Source organism: Sceloporus occidentalis, unplaced genomic scaffold (assembly GCF_023333645.1).
Source record: "Sceloporus occidentalis isolate IW3139 unplaced genomic scaffold, rSceOcc1.0.p SCAF_19, whole genome shotgun sequence".
Taxonomy (NCBI): Eukaryota; Metazoa; Chordata; class Lepidosauria; order Squamata; family Phrynosomatidae; genus Sceloporus; species Sceloporus occidentalis.
Genome location: NW_028316999.1, coordinates 12223085 through 12236492, shown reverse-complemented (window position 1 = coordinate 12236492; position 13408 = coordinate 12223085). Strand labels below are relative to the sequence as shown.

Genomic DNA, 13408 nt, shown 5'->3' with positions numbered 1-13408 from the left:
TTATCTTTTACTTATATAGCGCCAACAGTTTACGCAGCGCTTAATACAGTACATGAATTCAAGGGAAATGACAAGACAAGAATTGACAGAGAGAGCCCTGCTCGCAAGCTTACAATCTTGAGGGAATGGGGTGACAAACATAAGGCACAGAGAAAGGGTGAGAGGTAGTGTGGTGGTTGTATCAATGACAAGGAAGTTCTAGCAGCTAAGATGGTATGCTTCTCTGAAGAAGTGGGTTTTGAGATGTTTCTTGAATGTCGGGAGGGAGGGTGAATGCTGAAGGTTCCTTGGGAGTAGATTCCAGAGATATATGGCAGCTCGAGTGAAATCTTGTAGACGGGAAAAGGAAGAGGTGATAAGTAAGGAGGAGAGCCTTAGCCCATAGGAAGAACGTAGGGATCGAGTAGGAGAGTATTTGCTAATGAGGTCAGAAATGTATGGAGGGACCGTATTATGGATGGCCTTATATGTCAGTACCAGGATTTTAAATTTAATTCTAAAGGCAATTGGGAGCCAGTGGAGGGTTTCACAGAGTGGGGAAGCAGAAGAGGAGCGTCGTGCAAGGAAGATAAGCCTAGCAGCGACAGTTGAATGCCAACCAGAAGAGTGTTGCAGTAGCCAAGACGGGAAATGATAAGTGAATGAACCAGAGTTTTTGTGGATTCTTGGGTGAGGAATGGGCGGACACGAGAGATGTTTTTTAGGTGCAAGCGTCAGGATCTGGCGAGGGACCGAATGTGAGGGATGTAAGTTTGTTTTATTAGGGGTTAGCACTGGAGAAAAGGATAAAAGGTGGTGGTCAGACAGAGGGAAGGGGTAGATGGAGAAATCTGAAAGGGAGCATGATCTGGAGAAAACCAGATCAAGTGAGTGTCCCTCAGTGTGCGTCTATTGAGAGAGACCAGAGGAGGATGTCGGGGAGAGGAGTTTGGAGCTAGCAGAGTTGTTAGATATATCTAAAGGAATGTTAAAGTCACCCAGAATAAGGCAGGGGATATTAGGAAAGAGGAAGAAAGGGAGCCAGGCAGTCAAATAACTGTGAGGTAGGGCCTGGAGGGCGATATATAACAGCAATTTGAAGAGAGAGTGGAGAGAAAAGATGGATTGTGTGAACTTCAAAGGAACAGAATGAGAGGGAGGGAGGGCTTGGTATATGCTGGAAGGTGCAGTCAGGTGAGAGAAGGATGCCTACACCACCACCCTTTCTGCCATCAGGCCTAGGAGTGTGGCATCCTGTTATCTATGAAATCAAAGAGTATTTTGTGGGGGGAAAAAATCTGAGCTTTTGGCATACAAAGAGGAATTAATCCAGCCCCAAAATGCCTTACCAACGATTAATGCATATTAAAGTACATAGGACCTACTTGAATATTTTGGGGTTTTGTTTACGTGAAAGAAAAGGAATAAACACCTGCTGGAGACACTGCGGCTCCAGAGCTGTTCAATGGAACGCATCTCCAGCAAGGCAAAAAGCTCAGGGCGGGGAAACAGCGCAAACGAATTCTGATTAATCGCTCTATGCTTTTGCATAAAAAACAGGAAAATAATAGGCGACCCTCGGCTATCACAAACATCAAAAGACATATCGTGGCTAGAGTTTAACTTTAACCAATCTAGACCTTAGTTGGTTTTTCTCCACACTGTCCATCTCTCATTGTAGTGTAAAATAATTTAACCAACAAACTTTAAACAGAGTTTAAACACAGGTTTACTTTGAATCTACTTAAAATACATTCTGGGAACCTTTTATACCTTTCACTTTCCCCAAGTCCTACGTTTTGCAGTTCCATACACTAAAACATATGCCACGATGTTTCAAGATTACAGATTTAAGACATTAATATATGCGTCAAAAAACTTCAAGGGGCAGGGAAATGACTAGATAATGCTGCCTGTTCCACAGTGAGACAGATCTCAGCTTCCCTGAAGTAAACTAAATCACTAAAAAATTGCACTAATAAAACAATGTATCTCATTAGTTTATGAAACTGTTAGTATACGGTCAGCTGAGGAGAGTTCAAATATTCCAATATACTGATATGAATTTTGAAACAGCTGCCTCAGCGAAAAAGCTGCATGGGTAAATCAATGTCAGGTTTGAACAGTATCAATGTATCTATTACTTATACAGCTAAGCCTTTCTCCTAGCCGGTTTTGGTGGCTTCCACCCTGCATACACACATAAGCCGCAGAAATGAAGTCTTTCTGCGTGACACATTTTTTCTACTCTGCAATCTTGTGGTGTGGTGAAAATGTCATTAGGATGTAAGCCCCAAAAGGTAGACCGGCATGAACATACAGGCAACCTTGGGCAGGGCACCTAGATGGTAGGGGCACCTCTGCCAGGATGTCTGTTGGATTAGTAAGGCGGTATACACGAGGAGGCTCCAAAAGCAGAGTTAGCCACAATGGACTAAATGACCTGACTAAACTTTAATTGATCTTAATGGTGTAAAACCAAATAAACACACTGGACAAGTAAAGCAAAAACAAAACCTTATAGCAAGGGTATTTAACCCTCTCAATGCTGACCCAGTGAGTTTGTCAAGTTCTGTGAATAATAGACTTCAACCAACTTAGAATTATAAGAGGCAAATGAGCCCAATTTCCGAGTTGCTGAGATCCTTGCATACTGTTAAGGGATTTCTGCCAAAGCAATAATTGGGCATTCAGTACTGTTCTGGGATCTCCACCAACTTAAATTAGAAACATGTGTCTGTAATTTTACACTTTAGATACCTCTTTCTACAGTCCCTTTGGTCTAACTGCTGGTAAAGTGGTTTGGCTGCTCTCAAAGCAAACCCTTGTGGTTTCATTACGTGATATGGTCCTTACATGCATTTTGGCTCATACCCTTTATTATCTTTTAGTCAACCACTGAATTGTGCCACACAGATTTTTCTGACTACAACCAGATTTTATGACTTAAAGGGTATGTAATTTAATGTATGTATATATATATATATATATATATATAGAGAGAGAGAGAGAGAGAGAGAGAGAGAGAAAGAGAGAGAGAGAGAGAGAGATAAATATATATATATATATATAGATAGATAGATAGATAGATAGATAGATAGTTTAATAAGCTTCTCATAACTGTTATGTCAGTTTATCTTAATAAAAAGCAAGGTGCCCCTCCCCCGTAGGTGCTGGCATGTGCCCTGCTCTCCCTGTCATGACAGCAGTGCTATTGTGACATCATCAGAGCATAATAACCTCGCACTGGGCGTGGAGCTTCAGTACTAGAGGAGACAGCAAGCTACTTGTAGTGACTGAACCTCCAGTAGTGCAAAAGATTAGTAAAGAGACTGACTTTTATTTCTTCATTTTGACCCATTTCTCCTCCTGCTTTTGTGATCGCTGAGTGAGGCAAGTCAGGGCAGATATTGTTGCAAAAAAACAACTGACAAGATGGGGACAACACTAGGTCCCTGGGAATGGATGTGTACCTGCTGCAAAACCACATGTGGCCTATGCCGGAGTACCTGCCCCTGCGCCTGTTCCTGCAACTGTCCTTGCTCCTGCAAGTGCCCCTGCAAGCGCAAGTGCCCCTGCGACTGCCCCTGCGACTGCCCGCGGGACTGCGACTGCCCCCGCGACTGCCCCTGTGACTGCTCCCGCAATTGCTTGTCAAACCTGTGCCCTGAAGAAGTGAAGGTCGAGGAAGTGAGCGCCGAGGATTACATTGACGAGGACAAAAAGGAGGTGAGAGCCCAACTCCGAGAGGACAATGCGGTGAAATCTTCTCTGAGGAGCTGTGGCGCCTTCACCTTTGGGTTGATTCTCACCGCCATGTATGCGGCCATCGTCCTCTTTGTGAAGAACTATAACCTGAAGTACTGCATCGTGTCCTCAGTGGTCATCTGCATCCTCCTCACCCTCGGCATGGCCTTCTTCATGAAGATGCGGGTCACAGTGTTCCTTATGCTGCCCCAGCTCTTCTCAATTGAGGGGAAGACCATCGTGCTCCTGGTCGCCTTCTCGCTGGCCTTACAGGGACCTGCAGCCAACACCTTGGAGAATTTCCGGCGCTCATCTGAGTCCGTGTCCTGCGGCGTGGAACTGGCCATGAACCAGACCAAGGAGCTCCTGGAAAAAGTTAAAAGGCCGTTAGTGAGTGCGCTGGATATTCTGAAGAACATCGGCCAGAGGCTGAAAGGGGTGGCCGATCGGGCCAGAAAGTTCTTCAAGACGGTGACAGACGGAGTGAAGCACATTGGACGCGTGCTGCGGAATGTGTGGCGTTTTATCGCCAATATCGGGGAGGTCTGTAACGAGGAACTGGAAGTTCCCTATCTAAAGTGCAGGAAAATATTTGACACGGCGCGGAATCAGTGCTTCCAGGTGATGTCATTCTTGTCATTCCTGTGCTACATTGTGGACGCCTTCAAACCGCTGTGTGGACTGGCTAAAACCGTTACAATCCTATGCCTCCTGCCAAAGTATCTCCAGAAATATGTCCGAAAGCATGTGAAAAACCCCATCATCAACATGCTCCGCAACATCAAGGACAAGTTTGAGTTTAACGTGACGGTTATTCACGACTTCGACATAAACCTGAACTCCAGCAAGAGCATCAAGCAGGTGGCAGTCGGCATAATGAGCGAAGTGCAGAGCACACTGAACCCCTATCTGGATGTGCTCAGCATGTTCAGCTATTCAATGACATTTGTTTGCCTCTTCATCTACATCATGGCCGCTCGGTACCAGCGCAAGTACCTCTATGAAGATAACCACGACAATATCTACATAACACGGTCCTTCATAGAGCTGGACGTGATGAGAGCCAAGCAAGGGCGCAGAACCCTCCTGCCCCTTTCCGCCAGAGAGGCCTACAACTTCATCCTGCCAGGTTCGCTTTACCTGACCAAACGTGAGAGGAAGGGATATTCTTTTGACATCATCAACGTCTTCCGAAATGTTCTGGTGGTCGCATTCATGATGGTGATGGACTTCATCATCTACTGGGTGCTGGACATGGTGTATTACCTGCTGCAAGCGGACGTGGTTGCCAGAGCTCCGGTGACGTTCTCTGTGCTGATCAACGGCTCCGGTTATGCCAGCGAAATCTTCTCCAATGTGGTGTCTGCGTTTGACATCCTTCAGAGAGGGAACTTGACAGTTTTGTCAAAGAAATGCCTAGTGGCTCCGTCCGCCCCAGACTTTAAAGGATACATACTCATAGGCTCAATGTATGGCCTGTGCTTCCTCATTGCGATATTTGGCGTCTACATACGGAGGCTGCAGCGCGTAATCTGTGCCTATTATTACCCATCCCGGGAGCAGGAGCGCATCTGTTTTCTTTACAACAACTTGATAACCAAACGCACAAACATTGAGGACTCCTTGATCAGGAGCGTGAGGATGAATGCAGAGGACGGGGGGCACTCTAGCTTCCTGCAGGTCCTAGCGGCAAAACTCCCCGGGTGCCGCTGGTTTGCCCAGCTGTTGGGCACCAATGAGCAGTACTGCATGGCATGTGCCAAGATAATCACTGGCAGCGAGGGGCAGGACTGCCTGGCCTGCATCACCCCAGGCTGTAAAGGGATGTACTGCAGGGGCTGCTTTGAGATCCTTGATAACATCTGCACAATTTGTATGGCTCCACTGGCATACTCTGAGGCTATCGAAGAGGAGGTCGACTCCAGTGACGAAGAACAGGTCCACCTCTGGATCGATGCCATGAAAACCATGAAGGCTGAAGAGAAAGGAAAGAGGAAGAAGCTGAAAGAGTTTGTGAAGGATCGCCTCAAACAGGTTCTCCGTAGCCAGGGTAGCAGAGCAGCGTTAGGCGAGAAGCTCCTGGAGAAGTATAAGGAGGAGGTCCGTGGCAGGGAGGAAGATGAGAGCTCAGGAATCAGTGAGGTTGAATCCAGTGAGGACTCTGAAGATACAGATTTTGAATATCAGAACTCAACAGAGGTCACCGACTCTTCAGATTCTGAGGACCACACGGCCCCCCCATTCACAAAGTGGACAGAAGCACGAAGGAAGAGGGATCTGGTCACCCCCGCGCGGCAGAAGCCATCCAATAGGAGAGGGCGGCGGGCGGTGAAGAATGGAGGTGGAAACTAGAATGGAATTCAGAACTATACCCACCCCTTCTTCTACCTAAATTTCCTTTGTAATCCCTTCACCACCAAGTGAATCGGCTTGCATCCTGTTCCTGCTGCATGCAAGTCTGAGTGAACTTCAAGGCTTTTTTATATGGGCACATGGGAAAGAAGACACCGACACATCAAAGAAGCTGGACACTTTCTCTGGAGCTCTCAGTGAAGAAAACGCACAGCGTAGAGGGTTAAGATCAGAATTATGACCTTCAACGAATCCAGAAACTTTTAAGTGATCCAGATTTTGAACGTGGCAACCACCAAAAGTGTCGGCGTCCTTTTAGACAGTTTAGACCACTGTTTTTTGCGCCTTTCACTCTTAAATAAATTTTGACTTTGGCTTTGGGAAAACAAATTGCAGGTTTCTTTTAAGACATTTTAAATGTTCTTTTTTTTTTTTTTTAAGAAAACTAACAAAAAAGGATTAATATTTCAGGTCTACTGTACGTATTCCTTTCAATATTTAATGTCCCCAGATGTCAGTCATTACTGCAAACTGAATGCCCAATCCATTCTTACGACAAGAAGCTAGCACTTTAGGTCAGTATTGCTGACAGTAGATCGTCTATACCTACTGAATATAGAACTAGACTGATGCATCATTTTCAAAGCCATTCGCATCTGGGAGGTATTTAGTTTTGCTGGCTTTAATCGCCAAATTCACAGGTTTCAGCATCTCTTTAAATTTTAATGCTACCGAAAAATATATAATGGGAAAACTAAAACGAAAATTACCCGAATGGTCAATTCCCGCATTCAGATTCAATGGTCATGTTGTAGTATAAGCTGCATAGCATAGTCCCAGATGTTTATGAGTACTAATGTGTACTGCTTCTATTTAAATTGTAGTAGATATGAACATAGGGATAAAAAAAAAAGATGGGGTGCAAGTCACATTTTACCACTATAGCTCATTCCCCATTATTATTATTATTATTATTATTATCTTTTATTTATATAGCGCCAACAGTTTACGCAGCGCTTAATACAGTACATGAATTCAAGGGAAATGACAAGACAAGAATTGACAGAGAGAGCCCTGCTCGCAAGCTTACAATCTTGAGGGAATGGGGTGACAAACATAAGGCACAGAGAAAGGGTGAGAGGTAGTGTGGTGGTTGTATCAATGACAAGGAAGTTCTAGCAGCTAAGATGGTATGCTTCTCTGAAGAAGTGGGTTTTGAGATGTTTCTTGAATGTCGGGAGGGAGGGTGAATGCTGAAGGTTCCTTGGGAGTAGATTCCAGAGATATATGGCAGCTCGAGTGAAATCTTGTAGACGGGAAAAGGAAGAGGTGGTAAATAAGGAGGAGAGCCTTAGCCCATGGGAAGAACGTAGGGATCGAGTAGGAGAGTATTTGCTAATGAGGTCAGAAATGTATGGAGGGACCGTATTATGGATGGCCTTATATGTCAGTACCAGGATTTTAAATTTAATTCTAAAGGCAATTGGGAGCCAGTGGAGGGTTTCACAGAGTGGGGAAGCAGAAGAGGAGCGTCGTGCAAGGAAGATAAGCCAAGCAGCGACAGTTGAATGCCAACCAGAAGAGTGTTGCAGTAGCCAACACGGGAAATGATAAGTGAATGAACCAGAGTTTTTGTGGATTCTTGGGTGAGGAATGGGCGGACACGAGAGATGTTTTTTAGGTGCAAGCGTCAGGATCTGGCGAGGGACCGAATGTGAGGGATGTAAGTTTGTTTTATTAGGGGTTAGCACTGGAGAAAAGGATAAAAGGTGGTGGTCAGACAGAGGGAAGGGGTAGATGGAGAAATCTGAAAGGGAGCATGATCTGGAGAAAACCAGATCAAGTGAGTGTCCCTCAGTGTGCGTCTATTGAGAGAGACCAGAGGAGGATGTCGGGGAGAGGAGTTTGGAGCTAGCAGAGTTGTTAGATATATCTAAAGGAATGTTAAAGTCACCCAGAATAAGGCAGGGGATATTAGGAAAGAGGAAGAAAGGGAGCCAGGCAGTCAAATAACTGTGAGGTAGGGCCTGGAGGGCGATATATAACAGCAATTTGAAGAGAGAGTGGAGAGAAAAGATGGATTGTGTGAACTTCAAAGGAACAGAATGAGAGGGAGGGAGGGCTTGGTATATGCTGGAAGGTGCAGTCAGGTGAGAGAAGGATGCCTACACCACCACCCTTTCTGCCATCAGGCCTAGGAGTGTGGCATCCTGTTATCTATGAAATCAAAGAGTATTTTGTGGGGGGAAAAAATCTGAGCTTTTGGCATACAAAGAGGAATTAATCCAGCCCCAAAATGCCTTACCAACGATTAATGCATATTAAAGTACATAGGACCTACTTGAATATTTTGGGGTTTTGTTTACGTGAAAGAAAAGGAATAAACACCTGCTGGAGACACTGCGGCTCCAGAGCTGTTCAATGGAACGCATCTCCAGCAAGGCAAAAAGCTCAGGGCGGGGAAACAGCGCAAACGAATTCTGATTAATCGCTCTATGCTTTTGCATAAAAAACAGGAAAATAATAGGCGACCCTCGGCTATCACAAACATCAAAAGACATATCGTGGCTAGAGTTTAACTTTAACCAATCTAGACCTTAGTTGGTTTTTCTCCACACTGTCCATCTCTCATTGTAGTGTAAAATAATTTAACCAACAAACTTTAAACAGAGTTTAAACACAGGTTTACTTTGAATCTACTTAAAATACATTCTGGGAACCTTTTATACCTTTCACTTTCCCCAAGTCCTACGTTTTGCAGTTCCATACACTAAAACATATGCCACGATGTTTCAAGATTACAGATTTAAGACATTAATATATGCGTCAAAAAACTTCAAGGGGCAGGGAAATGACTAGATAATGCTGCCTGTTCCACAGTGAGACAGATCTCAGCTTCCCTGAAGTAAACTAAATCACTAAAAAATTGCACTAATAAAACAATGTATCTCATTAGTTTATGAAACTGTTAGTATACGGTCAGCTGAGGAGAGTTCAAATATTCCAATATACTGATATGAATTTTGAAACAGCTGCCTCAGCGAAAAAGCTGCATGGGTAAATCAATGTCAGGTTTGAACAGTATCAATGTATCTATTACTTATACAGCTAAGCCTTTCTCCTAGCCGGTTTTGGTGGCTTCCACCCTGCATACACACATAAGCCGCAGAAATGAAGTCTTTCTGCGTGACACATTTTTTCTACTCTGCAATCTTGTGGTGTGGTGAAAATGTCATTAGGATGTAAGCCCCAAAAGGTAGACCGGCATGAACATACAGGCAACCTTGGGCAGGGCACCTAGATGGTAGGGGCACCTCTGCCAGGATGTCTGTTGGATTAGTAAGGCGGTATACACGAGGAGGCTCCAAAAGCAGAGTTAGCCACAATGGACTAAATGACCTGACTAAACTTTAATTGATCTTAATGGTGTAAAACCAAATAAACACACTGGACAAGTAAAGCAAAAACAAAACCTTATAGCAAGGGTATTTAACCCTCTCAATGCTGACCCAGTGAGTTTGTCAAGTTCTGTGAATAATAGACTTCAACCAACTTAGAATTATAAGAGGCAAATGAGCCCAATTTCCGAGTTGCTGAGATCCTTGCATACTGTTAAGGGATTTCTGCCAAAGCAATAATTGGGCATTCAGTACTGTTCTGGGATCTCCACCAACTTAAATTAGAAACATGTGTCTGTAATTTTACACTTTAGATACCTCTTTCTACAGTCCCTTTGGTCTAACTGCTGGTAAAGTGGTTTGGCTGCTCTCAAAGCAAACCCTTGTGGTTTCATTACGTGATATGGTCCTTACATGCATTTTGGCTCATACCCTTTATTATCTTTTAGTCAACCACTGAATTGTGCCACACAGATTTTTCTGACTACAACCAGATTTTATGACTTAAAGGGTATGTAATTTAATGTATGTATATATATATATATATATATATATAGAGAGAGAGAGAGAGAGAGAGAGAGAGAGAGAGAGAGAGAGAAAGAGAGAGAGAAAGAGAGAGAGAGATAAATATATATATATAGATAGATAGATAGATAGTTTAATAAGCTTCTCATAACTGTTATGTCAGTTTATCTTAATAAAAAGCAAGGTGCCCCTCCCCCGTAGGTGCTGGCATGTGCCCTGCTCTCCCTGTCATGACAGCAGTGCTATTGTGACATCATCAGAGCATAATAACCTCGCACTGGGCGTGGAGCTTCAGTACTAGAGGAGACAGCAAGCTACTTGTAGTGACTGAACCTCCAGTAGTGCAAAAGATTAGTAAAGAGACTGACTTTTATTTCTTCATTTTGACCCATTTCTCCTCCTGCTTTTGTGATCGCTGAGTGAGGCAAGTCAGGGCAGATATTGTTGCAAAAAAACAACTGACAAGATGGGGACAACACTAGGTCCCTGGGAATGGATGTGTACCTGCTGCAAAACCACATGTGGCCTATGCCGGAGTACCTGCCCCTGCGCCTGTTCCTGCAACTGTCCTTGCTCCTGCAAGTGCCCCTGCAAGCGCAAGTGCCCCTGCGACTGCCCCTGCGACTGCCCGCGGGACTGCGACTGCCCCCGCGACTGCCCCTGTGACTGCTCCCGCAATTGCTTGTCAAACCTGTGCCCTGAAGAAGTGAAGGTCGAGGAAGTGAGCGCCGAGGATTACATTGACGAGGACAAAAAGGAGGTGAGAGCCCAACTCCGAGAGGACAATGCGGTGAAATCTTCTCTGAGGAGCTGTGGCGCCTTCACCTTTGGGTTGATTCTCACCGCCATGTATGCGGCCATCGTCCTCTTTGTGAAGAACTATAACCTGAAGTACTGCATCGTGTCCTCAGTGGTCATCTGCATCCTCCTCACCCTCGGCATGGCCTTCTTCATGAAGATGCGGGTCACAGTGTTCCTTATGCTGCCCCAGCTCTTCTCAATTGAGGGGAAGACCATCGTGCTCCTGGTCGCCTTCTCGCTGGCCTTACAGGGACCTGCAGCCAACACCTTGGAGAATTTCCGGCGCTCATCTGAGTCCGTGTCCTGCGGCGTGGAACTGGCCATGAACCAGACCAAGGAGCTCCTGGAAAAAGTTAAAAGGCCGTTAGTGAGTACGCTGGATATTCTGAAGAACATCGGCCAGAGGCTGAAAGGGGTGGCCGATCGGGCCAGAAAGTTCTTCAAGACGGTGACAGACGGAGTGAAGCACATTGGACGCGTGCTGCGGAATGTGTGGCGTTTTATCGCCAATATCGGGGAGGTCTGTAACGAGGAACTGGAAGTTCCCTATCTAAAGTGCAGGAAAATATTTGACACGGCGCGGAATCAGTGCTTCCAGGTGATGTCATTCTTGTCATTCCTGTGCTACATTGTGGACGCCTTCAAACCGCTGTGTGGACTGGCTAAAACCGTTACAATCCTATGCCTCCTGCCAAAGTATCTCCAGAAATATGTCCGAAAGCATGTGAAAAACCCCATCATCAACATGCTCCGCAACATCAAGGACAAGTTTGAGTTTAACGTGACGGTTATTCACGACTTCGACATAAACCTGAACTCCAGCAAGAGCATCAAGCAGGTGGCAGTCGGCATAATGAGCGAAGTGCAGAGCACACTGAACCCCTATCTGGATGTGCTCAGCATGTTCAGCTATTCAATGACATTTGTTTGCCTCTTCATCTACATCATGGCCGCTCGGTACCAGCGCAAGTACCTCTATGAAGATAACCACGACAATATCTACATAACACGGTCCTTCATAGAGCTGGACGTGATGAGAGCCAAGCAAGGGCGCAGAACCCTCCTGCCCCTTTCCGCCAGAGAGGCCTACAACTTCATCCTGCCAGGTTCGCTTTACCTGACCAAACGTGAGAGGAAGGGATATTCTTTTGACATCATCAACGTCTTCCGAAATGTTCTGGTGGTCGCATTCATGATGGTGATGGACTTCATCATCTACTGGGTGCTGGACATGGTGTATTACCTGCTGCAAGCGGACGTGGTTGCCAGAGCTCCGGTGACGTTCTCTGTGCTGATCAACGGCTCCGGTTATGCCAGCGAAATCTTCTCCAATGTGGTGTCTGCGTTTGACATCCTTCAGAGAGGGAACTTGACAGTTTTGTCAAAGAAATGCCTAGTGGCTCCGTCCGCCCCAGACTTTAAAGGATACATACTCATAGGCTCAATGTATGGCCTGTGCTTCCTCATTGCGATATTTGGCGTCTACATACGGAGGCTGCAGCGCGTAATCTGTGCCTATTATTACCCATCCCGGGAGCAGGAGCGCATCTGTTTTCTTTACAACAACTTGATAACCAAACGCACAAACATTGAGGACTCCTTGATCAGGAGCGTGAGGATGAATGCAGAGGACGGGGGGCACTCTAGCTTCCTGCAGGTCCTAGCGGCAAAACTCCCCGGGTGCCGCTGGTTTGCCCAGCTGTTGGGCACCAATGAGCAGTACTGCATGGCATGTGCCAAGATAATCACTGGCAGCGAGGGGCAGGACTGCCTGGCCTGCATCACCCCAGGCTGTAAAGGGATGTACTGCAGGGGCTGCTTTGAGATCCTTGATAACATCTGCACAATTTGTATGGCTCCACTGGCATACTCTGAGGCTATCGAAGAGGAGGTCGACTCCAGTGACGAAGAACAGGTCCACCTCTGGATCGATGCCATGAAAACCATGAAGGCTGAAGAGAAAGGAAAGAGGAAGAAGCTGAAAGAGTTTGTGAAGGATCGCCTCAAACAGGTTCTCCGTAGCCAGGGTAGCAGAGCAGCGTTAGGCGAGAAGCTCCTGGAGAAGTATAAGGAGGAGGTCCGTGGCAGGGAGGAAGATGAGAGCTCAGGAATCAGTGAGGTTGAATCCAGTGAGGACTCTGAAGATACAGATTTTGAATATCAGAACTCAACAGAGGTCACCGACTCTTCAGATTCTGAGGACCACACGGCCCCCCCATTCACAAAGTGGACAGAAGCACGAAGGAAGAGGGATCTGGTCACCCCCGCGCGGCAGAAGCCACCCAATAGGAGAGGGCGGCGGGCGGTGAAGAATGGAGGTGGAAACTAGAATGGAATTCAGAACTATACCCACCCCTTCTTCTACCTAAATTTCCTTTGTAATCCCTTCACCACCAAGTGAATCGGCTTGCATCCTGTTCCTGCTGCATGCAAGTCTGAGTGAACTTCAAGGCTTTTTTATATGGGCACATGGGAAAGAAGACACCGACACATCAAAGAAGCTGGACACTTTCTCTGGAGCTCTCAGTGAAGAAAACGCACAGCGTAGAGGGTTAAGATCAGAATTATGACCTTCAACGAATCCAGAAACTTTTAAGTGATCCAGA

General features: G+C 45.8%; 2 pseudogenes; both read left to right on the top strand.

The window, feature by feature from the left end:
- The first annotated feature begins 3414 nt into the window (after positions 1-3414).
- On the top strand, positions 3415-6078 carry LOC149302421 (DC-STAMP domain-containing protein 2 pseudogene; annotated as a pseudogene).
- A 4389-nt stretch (positions 6079-10467) lies between these two features.
- Positions 10468-13131, top strand: LOC149302420 (DC-STAMP domain-containing protein 2 pseudogene; annotated as a pseudogene).
- Positions 13132-13408: the final 277 nt, after the last annotated feature.